The sequence below is a fragment of the Cetorhinus maximus genome, chromosome 8 (genome assembly GCF_964194155.1).
Source record: "Cetorhinus maximus chromosome 8, sCetMax3.hap1.1, whole genome shotgun sequence".
Classification (NCBI taxonomy): Eukaryota; Metazoa; Chordata; class Chondrichthyes; order Lamniformes; family Cetorhinidae; genus Cetorhinus; species Cetorhinus maximus.
Genome location: NC_135886.1, coordinates 79,439,754 through 79,459,108, shown reverse-complemented (window position 1 = coordinate 79,459,108; position 19,355 = coordinate 79,439,754). Strand labels below are relative to the sequence as shown.

The window sequence follows — 19,355 nt, the reverse complement described above, 5'->3', positions numbered from 1 at the left end:
GCAGAAAAGCAGCAATGAATATGAAGGTTGGTTTAGAGGGATTTCCTATGCTCTATATATGAAATCATAAATATGTTTGTAAAGAATGAATTCACAATTTTGTTGCAATTTATACAAACATAACATTTCACTTTGATTAAAACAGGCTTGCCCCCGGAGAGACTGTTGAAAATGCCAGTAAGACGGCTGAGTGAATTTGAAGGTTTCTACAGGGGACTGTGCTCCAATCATGGCCTGATTCTCTCCCATGTTTGCTGCTGATATTGCAACATCGGCAACTGCGGGTATGTGGAGATAGACACAGTCTGGAGAGTATGGGGATTCCACTGATGGCTGCTTTCACCTGGCTCCTGATGCTTTTCCCCGGTGCTCCCAGCATTCACTGAGGCCTCCCCACGTTCTGCGTCGCCCCCCCCCTCCCCCAATTCTCCCGACACCCACCTATCACTAGTCCTCCCCCTTTCCCCCAGCTCTTGGCCCTCCCTTCAGCGGACACCCACGATCATGCACCACTAGGCCTCAGGCCTCACTCTAGGTCTCTCTTCAGCTCTCATCACATGTACCAACCCATGCAAGGGCGAGCACGGGCACGCACACATGCACGTGCAGTGAGCATGTGGCCAGTGTGTGTGTGTGTGTGTGTGTGTGTGTGTGTGGGGGGGGGGGGGGGGGCGGTGGGGGGGCGAGGAGCAAGTGCTTGCATGCGGCGTGTGCATACGTGCATGTGACAAGTGTGCGTGAATGTGAGGGAGAGAGTGTGGGTGTGTCTGCATGCAACAGAGGGGGGGGGTGGGGGGAAAAGAGGAGTGTGTGTGTCTGACTCACTCCCAGTCTTGGGGTTCTCATTCAACCTCAATCCCACACACCAACAAGCACACTCAACCACTCTCAGTGGATGAGGACATGAATGAGCACCCCGACGCTGGGAGTGGACTGGAAACACACACACTCATCCTTTCATTCTCTAATGGTCGTCTCTATTTATTACTAATTTTTTAAACTATTTATTGTTGTGACTTTTTTTGCTCAGCAAGTTGTTTCTTTTCATGCGTCAGCTTTTAAAAAAATCACATTTAATGTTGTGCCAAAACTTATCTTTCTGAAATTTGCTCGTCGGCCTCCCGAGTGTGAGAAAAATTGAAATATGGACCCCCTCGCGCAAAAATGTTGGACAAGTCTGGATTAAAAGGATGATAATCTCAACAAAATTTTTTAAAAAGTTCATTGTAGTTCTTGAAATTATATCTACACAGGTCATGCCCAGAAAGATGACTGAAAGCTCTGGAAATATTTCCAGTCTAGTTCATAGATGTGAAATATTTATCCAAGAAAACAATAGTGTTTGTACATTAAAAGTAATTCACCGGTTGTAAATGTTTTGGGTCATCCTAAGGACATGAAAGGTGCTATATAAATGCAAGTTCTTTTAAGCAAAATAAATGCTTTTGAAGAAACCTTCAAGACATCACTCATCATACCCAGCATAAGCACGGAAGTGTAAATATTTGGTTTTCTAAATGGGAGAAGGACGATGCCAAGACTTTGTATAACCTGCAGCAAATGTCACCTTCATTTGCCAATCATGTATTCAGAAATCAGCTACACCATGAGCTACATATTACACAACTGTGTAATTTAAACTGGAACTGTGGGAATGCATGCATTTATTCAATTATCACTAGCTTCAAATTGAAAATAACCTCAAGATATTCAAAAACATACAATGATTTGCTTTTTTTGAGCCATTAGCTTTCCAGTTATTGGTGCAATAAAAGTTACTGTGCATGACTTAATGGTATTATTCCTGTATGGCTCACATATCTCTCTCAATCGTTTGCTAATACACTGTAATCTCTCCAGTCTGGAAATGTGTTGTTCGGAAACACCAGTTGTCTGGAAATTTTTTTGAACAGACCGAAGCAACACCTAGCATCATTTTAATACTTTTATTTAGTACTTTGGGAGAAGAAACATGGAAGATACAGTATTTGGATAAGTAAAACAATCTTTCACTATTTCATGCTTCAGGTAAATATTTATATATATTGTGTTTTCTGCTTTACAGGCTTGTGGTTAGAAACATAGAAAATCAAAACAGAAGTAGGTCATTTGACCCTTCGAGCCTGCTCCGCCATTCAACATGATCATGGCTGATCCTCTATCTCAATGCCATACTCCCACTCTCTCCCCATACCCCCTGATGCCTTTGGAGTCCAGAAATCTATTTCCTTCTTAAATATATTCAGTGACGTGGCCTCCACAGCCCTCTGTGGTAGAGAATTTCACAGGTTCACCACCCTCTGACTGAAGAAGTTTCTCCTCATCTTAGTCCTAAATGGCTACCCCATATCCTGAGATTGTGGCCCCTTGTTCTGGACCCCCACAGCCAGAGGAAACATCATCCTTGCATCCAGTCTGTCCAGCCCTGTCAGAAATGTATACATTTCAATGAGATCCCCTCTCATCCTTCTAAACTCCAGTGAATACAGGCCTGGTTGGCCCAATTTCTCCTCATACGGCAATCCTGCCATCTCAGGAATCAGTCTGGTGAACATTTGCAGCAATCCCTCTATGGCAAGTAAATCCTCTCTCAGGTAATGAGGCCAAAATTGCACACAATACCCTAGGTGTGGTCTCACCAAGGCCTTGTATAGCTGCAGTAAGACATCCTTGCTCCTGTACTTGAGTCCTCTCACAATGAAGGCCAACATACCATTTGCCTTCTTAACTGCTTGCTGCACCTGCATGCTTGCTTTCAGTGATTGGTGGAGAAGGACACCCAGGTCCCTTTATACATCAACATTTCCCAATCTATCACCATTTAAATAATACTCTGCCATTCTGTTTTTCCTACCAAAATGGATAACTTCACATCTATCCACGATATACTGCATCTGCCATGTATTTGCCCACTCGCTCAACTTGTTTAAATCGCCTTGAAGCCTCTTAACATCCTCCTCACCACTCACGTTCCCACCTAGTTTTGTCTCGTCAGCAAACATGGAAATATTACATTTGGTTCCCTCATCCAAATCATTGATATATCTTGTGAATAGCTGGGGCTCAACAGTGATCCCTACAGTATCCCACTAGTCACTGCCTGTCATTCCGAAAAAGACCCATTTATTCCTACTCTGTTTCCTGTCTGCTAACCAATTCTCAATCCATGCCAATATATTACCCCCCAATCCCATGTGCTTTAATTTTACACACTAACCTCTTAAGTGGGACTTTGTCAAAAGTTTTCTGAAAAAGCAAATACACCACATCCGCTGGTTCTCTCTTATCTATTCTGCTAGTTACAGTTTAAAAAATGCGCTCCAGTAGGTTTGTCAAACATGATTTCCCTTCCATAAATCCATGTTGACTTTGTCTACTTCCGTTGATATTTTCTAAGTCTCCTGTTATCACGCCCTTTATAATAGACTGTAGTATTTTCCCTACCTCTGATTTTAGGCGAGCCAGTCTGTAAAACCCTGTTTTCTCCACCTCCTTATTTAAATAGTGGGGTTACATTTGCCACCCTCCAACCTGCCAAGACTGTTCCAGAATCTACAGAATTTTGGAAGATGACAACCAACGCATCTGCTATTTTCATGGTCACCTCCTTCAGTACTCTGGGATGTAGATTATTAGGCTCTGGGGATTTATCGGCTTTCAATCCCATTAATTTCTCCAGCACTGTTTTTTCAGTAATACCAATTTCCTTCAATTCCTCCTTCTCACTAAACCCTCGATTCACTAGTATTTCTGGGAAGTTATTTGTGTCTTCCTCTGTGAATCCAGAGCTAAAGTAGTTGTTTAATTGCTCTGTCGTTTCTTTGTTCTCTATTATAAATTCTCCTGCTTCAGACTGTAAGGGACCTAAATTTGTCTTCACCAATCTTTTTCTTCTTACATACTTACAGAAGCTTTTACAGTCCACTTTTATGTTACTTGAAAGTTTACTCTCATACTCTATTTTTCCCCTCTTAATCAATCTCTTGACCCTCCTTTGCTGAATTCTAAACTGCTCCCAATCCTCAGGCTTGCTACTTTTCCTAGCAGCTTTATATGACTCCTCTTTGCATCTAATACTATCCTTAATTTCTTTTGCTACCCATTGTTGGGCCACTTATCCTGTTGTGTTTTTGCGTCAGAAAGGAATATATAACTGTTGCAATGCATACATTTGTTCTTTAAATATTAGCGAAGTTCCCCAATATATCTTAGTCAGCTTATGCCTCATACCTTCGTAGTTCCCTTTGTTTAGATTTAGGACCCTAGTTTCAGATTGGACTACTTCATTTCCAACCTAAGGAAGAATTCTATCATGTTATGGTCACGTTCCCTGATGGAACAGCGGAATCCTAATGCCATTCTATAATCCAGAAAATTCCAAAGTCCAGAAATGACTTGGTCCCATGCATTCCAGACTGGAAAGGTTACAGTGTACCAGAAATTGATGCAAATGTTAACGTGCGAATAATTAACCCAAGGTTACCCTCCTCCATTCCCATTACTCTTCTTTTGATGTGAGATTTTGTTTGTATGGTACTCAAATGTTCTAGGATTTATGCAGTTTTTAATGCAATAATTTGGTTTAAGAATGATGTGCATTATTTACAAACAACAATATTTGTATTTTGTTATATTTCCCTCACACAATCAATATTTTATTAATTCAAAAAAAATTCCATTAGTTACAGGATCTGCAGATTGTTGACAAATGTATGCACTGGGAAAATGTTCAGTACACCAATTGCCTGAACTAATTCTGTTTTTGCTGTACCTGCAGCAAAGCTGCTTATGTAAATAGGAAAAATTTATAATATGTCCCTCATCACAAGCAACGTAAAAAGGATAACTGTTGTCAAACATATGGTTGTCTAAATGGGGGGGAAAGATGGTCCAAATGCTTTGCATACACTGCAGCTTGTATCAACGTCACTTAGTATTATGGAGGTGGAAGCAAGCTTTCTGAGGTATTGGATAGGACATTGAATTTGAAGCTCACTTCAATATAGTCCACAATCTTGGTATTATAAGCTTCAATATGAATGAGTTTCCAAAGCAGGGGAATGGAAACAGAGATGAGTGTGCATTTTCTGACAGAAGCTTTCACAATGTTAAACTCTATCTCACTTCGATACTTTTCTTATACTGTAACGACTTGATAGACAAGCAAACAGCTCTGTATATATTTGTATTTTGTTATATTTCCACTGTTCCATCAGTTCTATCCTTTTGCTCTTTACACAGCAAAAGGATAGAAAGTATGCATCTTATTAGTTTTTTGATGGGGCCAGTGGGGAAGAGAGGTTTCTATGGAGGACTTAATTTTGATAATTGTGGCACTCCAGAAACAATAATCAATACAGATATAGATAAACATCATCAATTTTTTTGGTAGCCATGATTTGTTTTATTTATTTCCTCATTTTTAAGTTATTTTCTTCATTAGATCACTCTGTACCATTCCTACTTTCAGATCAGGTATCACGAGGCACATGTCTACCTCTGATTTTTCTGTTGGAGAAATACCTCTTTCTGCTTTCTTGTTATATAAAAAAACCCTATTTTAACATGATAGACTTAAACACTATGGCCTGGATTTTGCAGTAAGAGTAACAGTGAGGCTATCAGTACTCATGTCTATTAAAGTGTAAATCAAACAGCAATTTCCAGTGATCACACATGCACAGTTAATATGGAAATCAGGAAGTTACTAGCAGTGTTGCCTTGCTCCTCCAGAAGCTTTGCTAAACTGGTATTTGGCAAAAAACTAAGCATTGAAAGGTGTGGAAGACATGAAGTTGCGAACTTGCGTGATAAACACTTACGGAACTTACCAGAAAACGCCAAGGCTTGTCTATTCCAGTATAAGAAAGTTTTTAATGGCATAAGTCTTAATTACTACCAAACAATCTCTCTCGCAGTGAAATTAACTTTATAAAGTGTGGAGTTGCATTGATACAGATTTTTAAAAATAGAAGTAGCTTTCCTTCTATTTTGCTTACTGCACATGATTTGCATTGAATTAATTATTCTAACTTACATTTCATGCTTCAATTGCATGATATTCAATAACAATTTTTTAATCTGGTTAAGAAGATATGCAAGTTGCTTGCCATGTTCACACAGGTCCCAAAGCCTCTGTTGATAGTACTGCGCCAAAATGGTTTTGTTCCAGCGCAACACCCCACAGTCTGCAGGCGTGATTAAGTGTGGTAAAAGATCTGCACCATTCGTTCACAGCTGACCGCAAAATCTGGCCTCTAGGTTTTGCACTGGACCTTGTGATTAGAAAACCATTTTGGCGCAGTACTCGCTACAGGGGATTTAACATTACACCCTTCTACATGGGTTAAAATGTTCTCGTATTATTTAAACTAAAAGCAGTCCTGCCAGAGAATATATAGAAAATACAGACAGATAATTGCCATACAGCCCAGCCAGTCCATGCCAAGAATACACTTTTGGGAGAGCTTAATTAAAACAAATGGTTGTTACACTTTATATTTGTTATAAATTCTTTCCATTAGGTGGAGTTAAACAATGATTTTAACTACACAGCCGTGGACAAATATTAATCCATCATTGAGTGATTGAGAGTTCATACCAAGAGGAACCAATGCATGCATCAAATCAGTGATGCTGAACCCTGCATCACCTGGAGCTTTAACTGGACAGGAAAGCGCACTACGTCTTCAGATATTTTGAGACATATCTGTTGTAAAAAGAACATTTGCTGCAAATTTTAATGCACTGGCCTGTTTTGCTAAAGTTAACCTGAGGAATAACTGGCAGCAAACATATAAAAGCCTGGAATATCTCAACTTAAGCAGTCATAAACATTCTATGAGCTACGTACAGCACTTTTTTCCCCCAAGTCACATCAGAAATGCACAGCCATGATAATATGCACTTTATAAATAAGTGAACAGGAAATCAGAACATTAAAAGAGCAAAATGGTGAACAATGTTCCAATGAAAGTGACATTTTCTTTAAATAAAAAATGAGGCAGAAATAAAGGGTCAAGCATGGATGACAAGATGCTAAGCTGCAGCATCCAAAGATGATTCAATTGTGAATGGATATTAATTGTTGCCAAAATAACACTTCCTTTGATATGTTTGCCATGGTTTTGAAAACAAAATTAGGCAAGATTTTCACCCATTCATTTCCAATGGACAGAAAATGTAGCCTAACATGCCTGCTGACTAATGGACTTTGCACCGATGAAGAAATCAGTGGCAAACCTTAAGACTGTAGTGGCATTAGTAGAGACTGAAAATAATGTTTTTTAAAAAATTTTGTCAGCTATGCATGAGCTGTAGCACCTGAATGAAAAAATATTTTGCACAACATCATAATTGCATGATTTCCTTGAAAGGTTGTTTCCCCAGTTAGGGTATCAAGAACACAGGGTGCAGTCTCAGGACAAATAAAATGGGCATTCAATAGAGCACATACCTCTACCATGCAGTGTTAACTCAATGTTATTACAATTATGCAGCTCTTCTTTGAAGCTTTTCCCTGCCTGGTCGATGCTCTGTACAAAGCTGAAAAAATAAATAATTTTATTAAAACCTTCCATCTCACCGAAAAGACTTCAGGCTAATCCACATCTAACAACCTGCTCTGAAAACTCTGCCCACATTCTGACAGCTGTGACAAATTGCACCACAGTAGCCAAGACATTCACAACATTCTAAAACAATCAACAACTTTCTAAATCAAACAACCCACAACATTATTAAAAAGAAATGTCAATTTACCCTATGCTTCAATGTTAACAGGTCCTTTAAGAAATTCCAGGATCTGGATTGTCGCTGTAAACAAATCTTTCTGGGCCATACCCTGTGTACCAAGTTCCATTGAAATCTATCCATTAGTTTTAGAAGTATTTTTTCTCAGACAGACAAAGTAACAAACAAAAATCTTTGCATCCTCACTGGCCACGGGTGAGGTCCCAGAGGACTGGAGAATGGCCAATGTTGTTCCATTGTTTAAGAAGGGTAGCAGGGATAATCCAGGAAGTTACAGGCCGGTGAGCCTTATTTCAGTGGTAGGGAAATTTTTGGAGAAGATTCTTCATGACAGGATTTACTACCATTTGGAAGCAAATGGGCGTATTAGTGAGAGGCAGCATGGTTTTGTGATGGGGAGGTCGTGTCTCACTAACTTGATCGAGTTTTTCGAGGAAGTGACAAAGATGATCGACGATGGAAGGGCAATGGATGTTATATACATGGATTTCAGTAAGGCCTTTGACAAGGTCCCTCATGGCAGACTGGTACAGAAGGTAAAGTCGCACGGGATCAGAGGATACAGAATTGGCTTGGTCATAGAAGACAGAGGGTAGCAGTGGAAGGGTGCTTTTCTGAATGGAGAGCTGTGACTAGTGGAGTTCCGCTGGGACCTTTGCTGTTTGTAGTATACATAAATGATTTGGAGGAAAATGCAGCTGGGCTAATTAGTAAGATTGCAGACGACACTAAGGTTGGAGGAGTTGCAGATAGTGAAGAGGATTGTCAAAGGATACAACGGGATATAGATCGGTTGGAGACTTGGGCGGAGAAATGGCAGATGGAGTTTAATCCAGACAAATGCGAGGTAATGCATTTTGGAAGGTCTAATACAGGCAGGAATTATACAGTAAATGGCAGAACCCTTAAGTGCATTGACGGGCAGATGGATCTGGGTGTACAGGTCCACAGGTCACTGAAAGTGGCAACGCAGGTGGATAAGGTAGTCAGGAAGGCATATGGCATGCTTGCCTTCAATGGCAGGGGTATTGAGTATAAAAGCTGGGAAGTCATGCTGCAGCTGTACAGAACCTTGGTTAGGCCACACTTGGAATATTGCATTACCAGAAGGATATGGAGGCGTTGGAGAGAGTGCAGAGGAGGTTTACCAGGATGCTGCCTGGTCTGGAGGTTATTAGCTATGAGGAGAGGTTGGAGAAACTCGGATTGTTCTCACTAGAGCGACGGAGATTGAGGGGCGACTTGATAGAAGTTTACAAAATTATGAGTGGCATGGACAGAGTCGATAGTCAGAAGCTTTTTCCCAGGGTGGAAGAGTCAATTACTAAGGGACATAGATTTAAGGTGAGAGGAGAAAACTATAGAGGAGATGTGCGGGGCAAGTTTTTTACACAGAGGGTAGTGAGTGTCTGGAATTCGCTGCCAGAGGAGGTGGTGGAAGCAGGTACGATAGTGGTGTTTAAGAGGCAGCTTGACAAATACATGAATAGGATGGGAATAGAGGGAGACGGACCCTGGAAGTGCAAAATGTTTTAGTTGACGGGCAATATGATCGGCGCAGGCTTGGAGGGCCGAAGGGCCTGTTCCTGTGCTGTACTTTTCTTTGTTCTTTGTTCAGTGGCAAAAAGCTCCGTCCACGTTCAGTAGTGGAGGCAATAAGGGGCCGATCATTTAGGACAGATAAGAGAAATTTCTTCACCCAAAGGGTTGTGAATCTTCAGAATTCTCTGCCCAGAGGATTCTGAATGCTCTATTGTTGAGTATATTTAAAGCTGAGATAGACATATTTTTGGTATCTTAGGAAAGCAAGAGATATTGGGGGACAGGCAGAAAAATAGAGTTGAAAGATCAGCCATGATTGTACTGAATGACGGAGCAGGCTCGATAGGCAGTATGAGCTACATCAGCTTAATTTTTAAATTAATTTATATTGCTTATAATGTATTTCCCAACAGTAATGCTGTGAAAATGGTAAATAAAAATCGGCAGACACTCGCAACAGGGAAATGCCAGTTTTCAGCTTTCTGCTTCAAAAGTGAGATGATCACCTAAAATAAATACTAGGATCTGGCAGACTCAACGACGGATGGGATGTCCACAACAGCATCTTCACAGCGTTGGGAGGTACAGTGGGCAGCCAGGTGGGTGTGTGGGGTAGGTAAATGGATTTAGCAGCCCAAGGAGGCAGCAGTTAGAATGGGAGAGAAATTTGAAGTTTTAAAAAGTTTTATTATTTAAAAATGTAACTGAACAAAAATAGAAAATCTTATCTGGAAGGCTTAAAATACCTGAAGCTGTTCTCCAAGGTTGCTGCTAGACTTAAAGCTGACCCGGGGGGTCTCAAAAAGCCATATTAGTACCAACTGTCTTGATCAAATGTGTGGAACCTACAGGCAAGTAAAAATTCAGGCTACGCAACTCAGATAACCAACTTTTAATGAAATTTATTGCAAGTAAAAATTAAAGAGCATCAGAAAATCAAAACACATTTGGTTATAGAACTTATAACTTAAATTGTACCTCTACCTTCTGTATGTGAGGCATTGAGCTAACTCTCCTAACATCACCAAGTCTGAATCATGGTGTGCCAACATGCATAATTGCATATAGTGGAATAAAAGGAATTAAAGATCTGTTGTAGGTGTTATGACATGGCGGATGATGTGTGCCAGGCAGACCAAATCCACAAGGGAAACTTGGTTGCGCTATCACAACGGTTTTGCAATTTGTATTTATTACGAGATGTGTGCATTGAATTCAGAAGTAATAACTCCTAAAATTCTTAATTAACCTGACTCCCAGTTACAGCACCTTTAAGGCAACAGTCCAAAATAGATTTTAGATTTAAAACAGAACCAGTAAGTTAACACAATACCCACTTGACAGTGGTATTCAAAATGACTTTTCCCCAACTTCAGTTTCGTTATATAGCAGACTTATGCATAAACGGCTGGAGGCTTCATTAAGGCTATTTCACACTCTTGTTTGATCTTACATGGTCTTCTGACACACAACCTTTCATTCTCCTTTAATGATGTTGCCCTCATTTTAATGTGTAAATTCTGTTGTTCAATGTGTCTTTGAAACTGTATCTTTCTCATAATATAAAAACTTTCATGTTGTCAATATTGTCAGTAACCTTTGGGAAAAACAAACACACTCCTTAACCTTGCTTATCTGGCTAGTTGTAAACAGACTAAGAGCCTTGAAATCCAACAATCCTTTCACATCTTACATGCTAAGCCAGCATCCATGTTTACTCATTCACATGTCAAGCACCTAGCTTCTTTTGATGATTTCAAGCTTGCAGTCTACTTGACTCCAAATGTAATTAAATCACATAGACAGACCCAACTATACTTACCCCCATACACCTACTTCACAATAAACCAGAAAAATATTATGAAAATTATTATACTTTTGGTACACAGGCTCATGTGAGATCCAACTCTCAACCCCTTTTGAGTTCAAATTGAAACAGAGGAAAATCAAAACTGATTCAAAACTAAAACTGTTAAACATTTAAGGAGATTTAAAATGTCTGTTGCCACTCTTTGGTGTTTCAAGAGGCTCATTGTCACAAGCTCATGTTTTCATCTAAACTCCCCTTCCAAATCACTCATCAGTTTCTTTACGATAATTCTGGATATAACTGTGATGTAACCCCTCCCCTAATAGGAATTCATCTGTCCTGATGAGTGCAAGACAAAAAACTTTGACAACTTGTCTCTTTTTTCAGCAACACTCAAGTTCTGTACCACCAAGTGACTAAACACAGAATTACCCATTAGCTGTAGTATATGGAAGATAAAGATAAAGCCTATTCTTCAAGAGTTTAAGAACAGTTAAATCAGGAAGTTATGTTTGAGAGAAATAACTTTGGGGTGAACAATTACAACGGCTCACATGAATAGGCTGCCTTCAAAGATTTTTTGGGAATAGCTATGTCATGGAGCTCAAAAGGGTACTGAACCAATGCCCTGATTCAAGTGAGTTGACTTCTAGGCATCAGTAAAGTCTGTTTAATATATAGCACCACACTACAAAGTGTCTTGTGCTTTCTTGAAACATGTTGTGAACCATGGCAGGATGGAGTTTGGCTACTGAACCACTGAAGCTAGTGAAAATGCTCCCACAATGCCAGTAGGTAGGGAGTTCCAGAATTCTCATCTAGCAACAAAGAAAGAATGGTGGTATATTTCTAAGTCAAGATTGTGTGCAACTTCAAGGTAGCAGTGCCCCAATGTACCTGCTGCTCTTGTGTCTCTTGAAAGTAGAGGTCAGAGGTTTGGGAGGTGCTATTGAAGAAGCCTTGGTGAGTTTCTACAGTACACCTTTTAGATGGGGTGCCAATGGTGGAGAGAGTGTATGTTTAAAGTGGTGGATGGGGTGCCATTCAAGTTTAATTTTTCTGGAAAATGTCAAACTTCTTGAATGTTATTGGAGCTGTATTTAGCCATGCAGTAGTCTAATCTATTACTTAACCAAAGTGGCTGCTTGGTTCTATGGGTCAACTCATTTCAGGGTGAGAAGGTTGTGGGTATAAGCCTTCTTCCAAGGCTTCAGAACAACCTAGGCTCACATGCAATAATGAGACCTGCATTTTCTGAGATTGAGACAACATTAAACCTGTCCAGCTGTTCACACTTGTCTCCTCCCCATTAGGAAAGAGAGACAGTTTAAATATGTAACATTGATATTTGTGGGTGTTAGGAATGCGTTTTGGCTTTAAATGTTTAAATTTGATTTGTATTTCTGTATCTGTGTGTTAAGAAAAGGTCAAGTTAAGTTTTAGTTTCACTTTAAAAGGTGCCTGCATTTCAAATGAGAGTTTACAACTGTAAAAGAAGTTAAGCAAACACAAGAGTAGAAAAACTGGGCTGTTGCCTAGCAACAGGGGTCCAGTGAGGTAAGTCCCTCCCACAGACACACGCGAAAGAAGCTAGAAACAGCAGTTTTTGAGTTCAGTTTTGAAGACAGCTGCCAGGCAGAAGCAGCCTAGAAGGCTCAGACAGCCAGTTTCATGTTGAAAGTAGCTGCCAGGGAAAGACTGGAGCAAAGGGGGCAGATAACCAGTCGCAAGCTAAAGAAGAATGTCCCCAAAATTCCAGGGGGGTGGAACAGGAGAAAGTCCAAAGCAGACTTTCTAGTCAAAGGAAGGGCAAGAACCTGGAAAATGTCCAAAGTGAAGTTAAGAATGAGGGGCAGAGAAAGGCTCCAAGCTTAAAGCTCCAAGCTGCAGGAAGCAGAGCCAAAGCAATGTAAAGACTCATGAGAAGTCAGAAGATCCAAAGGGGCAACTGAAGGTCTGTAACTCTTTGCGATGGGCATGTGAAGCCTTGATGTACTGTTGACAGCAGAGCTGGTGAGAATGTGTGTGTGGAGAAAGCTTGAATGCATGTGGTGGCCCAGGGGAGAGGAACATTGGAAGGAGAGTTCGAAACCCTAGAGGTGAACCCTTGCAGAAGGCATCCAAGAGAAAGCGTTGGTTTGGGAGAAGGCTCCAAGGCGAGTTCTTGGATAGTGGAGACTGGAAAACCTCGTGTGAAAGACGGAGTTCAGTTGGCTCATGGTGTAACAAGCGTCTGGGGGCCTGGGGGGGCGGTGCAGTTGAGAGATCCATAGCATCTGCCTTGGGTGACATCTTTCATTTGGTTTCAGAGTGTGATGTATCTGACCACAGGTTGCTAATTGGTTTACATGGACTGTACTTACTGTGAACGTGAGAGTATAGGATAGCTTTTCTAACTTGTGTTATCCTTAGAAATCTGTAAAGGTATAGTTGTGGATGAAGGAGTATTGTAATAAAGTTCATCTTTTCTTGCTAAGTAAATGTTTTATGCTTTTGTTAAAAGTTCATTAGCTGACTCCAGTGACTCTGTTCAGTAGCCCCTCGCCACATATCTAAACAAACAAATAAAATTTAGGATCTATCAAGCTGGATTACAGCCTGGGATCAGACTTGTCCAGTTGTAACCTCAGGTGGGGATCATAACATTCCCATGATCAGGTTTAACATTCTACTCTAAATTGGACCAACTAGGACAACACTTAGTTACCTCAGTGTAATCAACCCAAATAAAAATGATCTAACAAAAGTTTCCTCCTTTAAAAAGGCACAACTTATTCAAAACCAAATCAAAAGAAAACACACCAAATTAAATAAGATTTTTTTCTCCCACATCAACTATACACTAGTCTTAGAACACAAAAAATATGACTGACATATCAATGCAGTACTGAACAACTGATGCACTGTAGGAAGTGCCAGCTTTCCGATGAGACATTAAACTGAGGAACTATCTGAGCTCTCATGTGGACATAAAAGATTTCACGACACTATTTTGAAAAACAGCGGAGTTACCCCAGTGTCTTGACCAATATTCATCCTTTAATCACCGTCACAATAATGGACTACTGGTAATCATCACATTACTATTTGTGAGAGCTTGCTGTTCACAAATTTGCAGCTGTATTCTCTACATTACAACAGTGACTACACTTCAAAAGTGCTTCATTGACTGAAAAGCACTATGGGATATCCTGAGGATTTTTCAAATTTATTTACATGATGTGGTTGTTGCTGGCTCGGGCAGCATTTATTGCCCATCCCTAATTGCCCTTGAGAACTACTGCAGTCCCTGTTAGTCCCAGTGACAGTTAAGGAACGGGATATATTTCCAAGTTGGGATGGTGAGTGGCTTGGAAGGGAACATTCAAGTGGTGGTGTTCCCATGTATCTGCTGCCCTTGTCCTTCTAGATGATAGTGGTCGTGGGTTTGGAAGGTGCTGCCAAAGGAGCCTTGGTGAGTTTCTGCAGTGCATCTTGTAGATGCACACTGCTGCCACTGTTCGTCGGTGATGGAAGGAGTGAATGTTTGTCGATGGGGTGCCAATCAAGTGGGCTGCTTTGTCCTGGATGGTGTCAAGCTTCCTGAGTGTTGTTGGGGCTGCACTTATCCTGGCAAGCAGAGAGTATTCCATCCCACTCTTGACATGTGCCTTGTAGATGGTGGACAGGCTTTGGGGAGTCAGGTGGTGAGTTGCTTGCTGCAGGATTCCTAGCTTCTGACCTGCTCTTGTAGCCACAATATTTATACGGCTAGTGGAGGTGGTGAATGATCCATTCTATTGTCTCTATCTGTGGTGTATACTGTTCAAATACCATGAAGCAGTCTTGAAGTTACAAAGAAGTCTTTATTAACATTACTGAACTATGTACTTCTCTGGAGGTTGTTCCAACTCTGGTGTCACCTCTGCTGGAGGTATTGTGGTAACCTCCTGCGCATTGGACTGCTCTGGCCCTTGGGAAGGTTTAGGGGCCGGAAATGAAAAACATACCTGCTCTACGAAGAGAGGAGAGGTTAGAAATAAAGTCAACATTTGAATGGTGTGTAGTGGTTGGGCTTTTGAGACGATGCCTTTCAGACTGGGTGGAGACCATGGCTGTTTTCACATCTTCTGCTGGTTGAAGGAGATTGAGAGTTATGCAGATGTCTCTGCGCAACATACACGAGCTCCATAATCTGTTTGTCACCATACCTCATTGGCTCCTGAATCATACCAATGACCAAGAGTTGCACTCCCCGTGCTGTAGAGCAGGGTGCCCGTTGTTGGGACCCAGCGGCCTTGTTCCTCGTCTGATAGGACTGTCACTCCTGCACCGGAATTTAACTTAAAGTTGGTTAGACGGTTGTTCATGGAGATGTCTGTGTTCCAGAAGGGAGAGCCGCATCGTCTGACCGCATCTAGTTTCAGGGAGCAGAGTCGGACAGCGGAGCTCCAGAGCGGGGAGTATAAAATCCTTACCTCGGGAATTTGCGGCCTAGTTCCAGGGAGCAGAGTCGGAGGGCAGAGTTTCTTCTGGTGAGTATAAAAATCTTACGCGGCCTAGACTCGGAGGGAGGAGCACTGGAGCGGTGAGTATAAATGTAGCTTACCTTGGGGATTCGCGGCCATGTCTCCAGGGAGCAGACTCGGAGGGAGGAGCACCGGAGCGGTGACCTCGGGGCACAGAGTAACTGAAGCCAAAACTGAAAAAGTGACGTCACATGAAAGCTGTGACCTGATTGGTTGGTAGGAAATCTGCACCAAATTTGAAAAAAAAAACATTGCAAAGCTAATTAATAAATTAATTAACTAAGTAGAGATGGCTGGGCAGGTGATGTGCTGTAGCTGTATGTTGTGGGAGCTGGCAGATCCCATTGTGAGCCGCAGTGACCACATCTGCAGCAAGTGTTGGTTGTTGGAGGAACTCCGGCTCAGAATTGATGGTCAGGGTCAGCAGGGTGTGACTGCAAGTGAGGCAGGTAGAGGGGTCCTGTGTTCAGGAACGGAGGAGCCTCAGCTCTTGACCTTGTCCAACAGGTACGAGGTACTTGCTCCCTGTTTGGATGAGGAACAGGGCTGTAGGGAGGATGAGCCAGCTGACCACGTCACCATGGCACAGGAGGCCATTCAACAGGGGGGAGCAAAAAGACAAGTGGTAGTTGTAGGGAATTCTATAATTAGGGGAATTGATAGCATCCTCTGTAAGCAGGATCGAGAGTCCCGCATGGTATGTTTCCTGCCCAGTGCCAAGGTGAGGGACATCTCTGACCGGCTCGAAAGGATATTGGAGAGGGAGGGGGAGGATCCAGTTGCTGTGGTCCACGTCGGGACAAATAACATAGGTAAGACTAAGAAAGAGGCCCTGTTTGGGGATTATTAGGAACTAGGAACTAAATTAAAGAACAGGTCCTCAAGGGTTATAATCTCCGGATTACTACCCGAACCACGTGCAAATTGGCATAGGGACGCGAGAATAAGGGAAGTAAACATGTGACTAAAGGAGTGGTGCGGGAAAGAGGGGTTCCATTTCGTGGGGCACTGGCATCAGTATTGGAACAGGAGGGATCTGTACTGTTCGGGTGGTCTCCACCTGAACCGATCTGGTCTGTTCTAGTGAAAAGGGTAAATAGGGTGGTCAACAGGACTTTAAACTAGAAGGTGAGGGGGAAGGGAAGGGTAAAATTCCAAGAAATATGACTAATGGGAAACGTAGCAGCAGGTTAGCGTTTTGGGGGGGGGGGGGGGGGGGGGGGGGGGGCTGGATTCAACTTCATGTAAAATATGAAAAAACTGAAAAGAAAGGAGAGGCCAGGAGAGGCTATTAAAATCTCCAGAACACAAAATAGGAGAGTGTTTGGAAAGGGCTAGGAATCTAACTTCAAGCACATCAGATAAAGAGACGACAATGAGAAGGGGGATGGGAAATACAGGACTGAAGGTGTATCTGAATGCACGCAGTATACGAAATAAGGTAAATGAGCTTGTGGCGCAGATTGAAATTGGCAGGTATGATTTGGTGGGCATCACGGAGACATGGCTGCAAGGGGATCAGGACTGGGAGCTAAATATCCAAGGATATACATCCTATCGAAAAGATTGCTTTGTTAGTAAGGAATGAAATTAAATCGATAGAAAGAAACGACGTAGGGTCAGATGATGTAGAATCTGTGTGGGTAGAGTTGAGGAATCGCAAAGGTAAAAAACCATAATGGGAGTTATGTACAGGCCTCCAAACAGTAGTCAGGACGTAGGGCACAAGATACACCAGTAGAAAAGGCGTGTAAGAAAGGCAAGGTTACAGTGATCATGGGGGATTTCAATATGCAGGTAGATTGGGAAAATCAGGTTGGTAGTGGATCCCAAGAAAGGGAATTTGTGGAATGTCTACGAGATGGCTTTTTGGAGCAGCTTGTGGTGGAGCCCACTAGGGAACAGACAATTCTAGATTTAATGATGTGTAATGAGGCAGACTTGATAAGGGAGCTTAGGGTGAAGGAACCCTTAGGAGGAAGTGACCATAATATGATAGAATTTACCCTGCAATTTGAGAGGAAAAAGCTGGAATCAGATGTAACGGTATTACAGTTGAATAAAGGCAACTACAGAGGCATGAGGGAGGAGCTGGCCAGAATTGACTGGGAGATGAGCCTAGCAGGAAAGACAGTGGAACAGCAATGGCAGGAGTTTCTGGGAGTAATTTGGGAGACACAGCAAAAATTCATCCCTCGGAAGAAGAATCATACTAAAGGGAGGACGAGGCAACCATGGCTGACAAGGGAAGTCAGGGACAGCATAAAAGCTAAAGAGAAAGCATACAATGCAGCGAAGAGCAGTGGGAAGCCAGGGGATTGGGAAGCCTACAAAGACCAACAGAGAACAACTAAAAAAGAAATAAGGAGGGAGAAGATTAAATATGAGGGTAAACTAGCCAGTAATATAAAAGAAGATTGCAAGAGTTTTTTTAGATATATAAAGGGTAAGAGGTAAGAGTGGACATTGGGCCGCTGGAAAGGGACGCTGGAGAAGTAGTAGTGGGGAACAAAGAAATGGTGGAGGAACTGAATAGGTACTTTGCGTCAGTCTTCACGGTGGAAGACACGAGTAACATCCCCAAAGTTCAAGAGAGTCGGGGGCAGAGGTGAGTATGGTGGCCATTACCAAGGATAAGGTGCTAGGAAAACTGACAGGTCTGAAGGTGGATAAATCACCTGGACCAGATGGATTACACCCCAGAGTTCTGAAGGAGATAGATGAAGAGATAGTACAGAGAGGCGTTAGTGGTGATCTTTCAGGAATCACTGGAGTCAGTGAGGGTCCCAGAGGACTGGAAAATCTCTAATGTAACCCCCGTTTAAGAAAGGAGTGAGGCAAAAGACGGGAAATTACGGGCCGATTAGCCTGACCTCAATCGTTGGTAAGATTTTAGAGTCCATTATTAAGGATGAGATTTCAGAATACTTGGAAGTGCATGATACAATAGGGCAAAGTCAGCATGGTTTCATCAAGGGGAGGTCATGCCTGACAAATCTGTTAGAATTCTTTGAGGAGGTAACGAGTAGATTAGACAAAGGAGAGCCAATGGATGTTATCTACTTGGACTTCCAGAAGGCCTTTGACAAGGTGCCACACAGGAGGCTGCTCAGTAAGATAAGAGCCCATGGTGTTAGAGGCAAGGTACTAGATAGAAGATTGACTGTCTGGCAGGAGGCAGAGAGTGGGGATAAGGGGGCCCTTCTCAGGATGGCGGCCGGTGACTAGTGGAGTTCCGCAGTGGTCAGTGTTGGGACCACAACTTTTCATTTTATACATTAACGATCTAGATGAAGGAACTGAGGGCATTCTGGATACGTTTGCAGATGGTACAAAGATAGGTGGAGGGACGGGTAGTATTGAGGAGGTGGGGAGGCTGCAGAAGGATTTGGACAGGTTAGGAGAATGGGCAAAGAAGTGGCAGATGGAATACAATGTGGGGAAGTGTGAGGTCATACACTTTGGTAGGAAGAATAGAGGCATAGACTATTTTCTAAATGGACAGAGAATTCAGAAATCTGGAGTGCAAAGGGACTTGGGAGTCCTCGTCCAGGATTCTCTTAAGGTTAACTTGCAGGTTGAGTCGGTAGTTAGGAAGGCAAATGCAATGTTGGCATTTATTTCGAGAGGACTAGAATATAAAGGCAGGGATGTGCTGCTGAGGCTTTAAGAGGCTCTGATCAGACCACATTTAGAATATTGTGAGCAATTTTGGGCCCCGTATCTCAGGAAGGATGTGCTGG

The 19,355-nt window shown here is 42.1% G+C and overlaps 1 protein-coding gene across 1 annotated transcript in view; it reads right to left on the bottom strand.

Moving 5' to 3' along the window:
• LOC144683754 (ecto-NOX disulfide-thiol exchanger 2-like) overlaps positions 1–19,355 on the bottom strand; it is a 328,442-nt gene that overhangs the window by 268,860 nt on the left and 40,227 nt on the right. Inside the window, exon 3 of the mRNA XM_078547116.1 lies at positions 7,457–7,545. The gene's annotated coding sequence lies outside the window, so the exon portion shown is untranslated. The remainder of the gene's footprint in view (positions 1–7,456; positions 7,546–19,355) is intronic.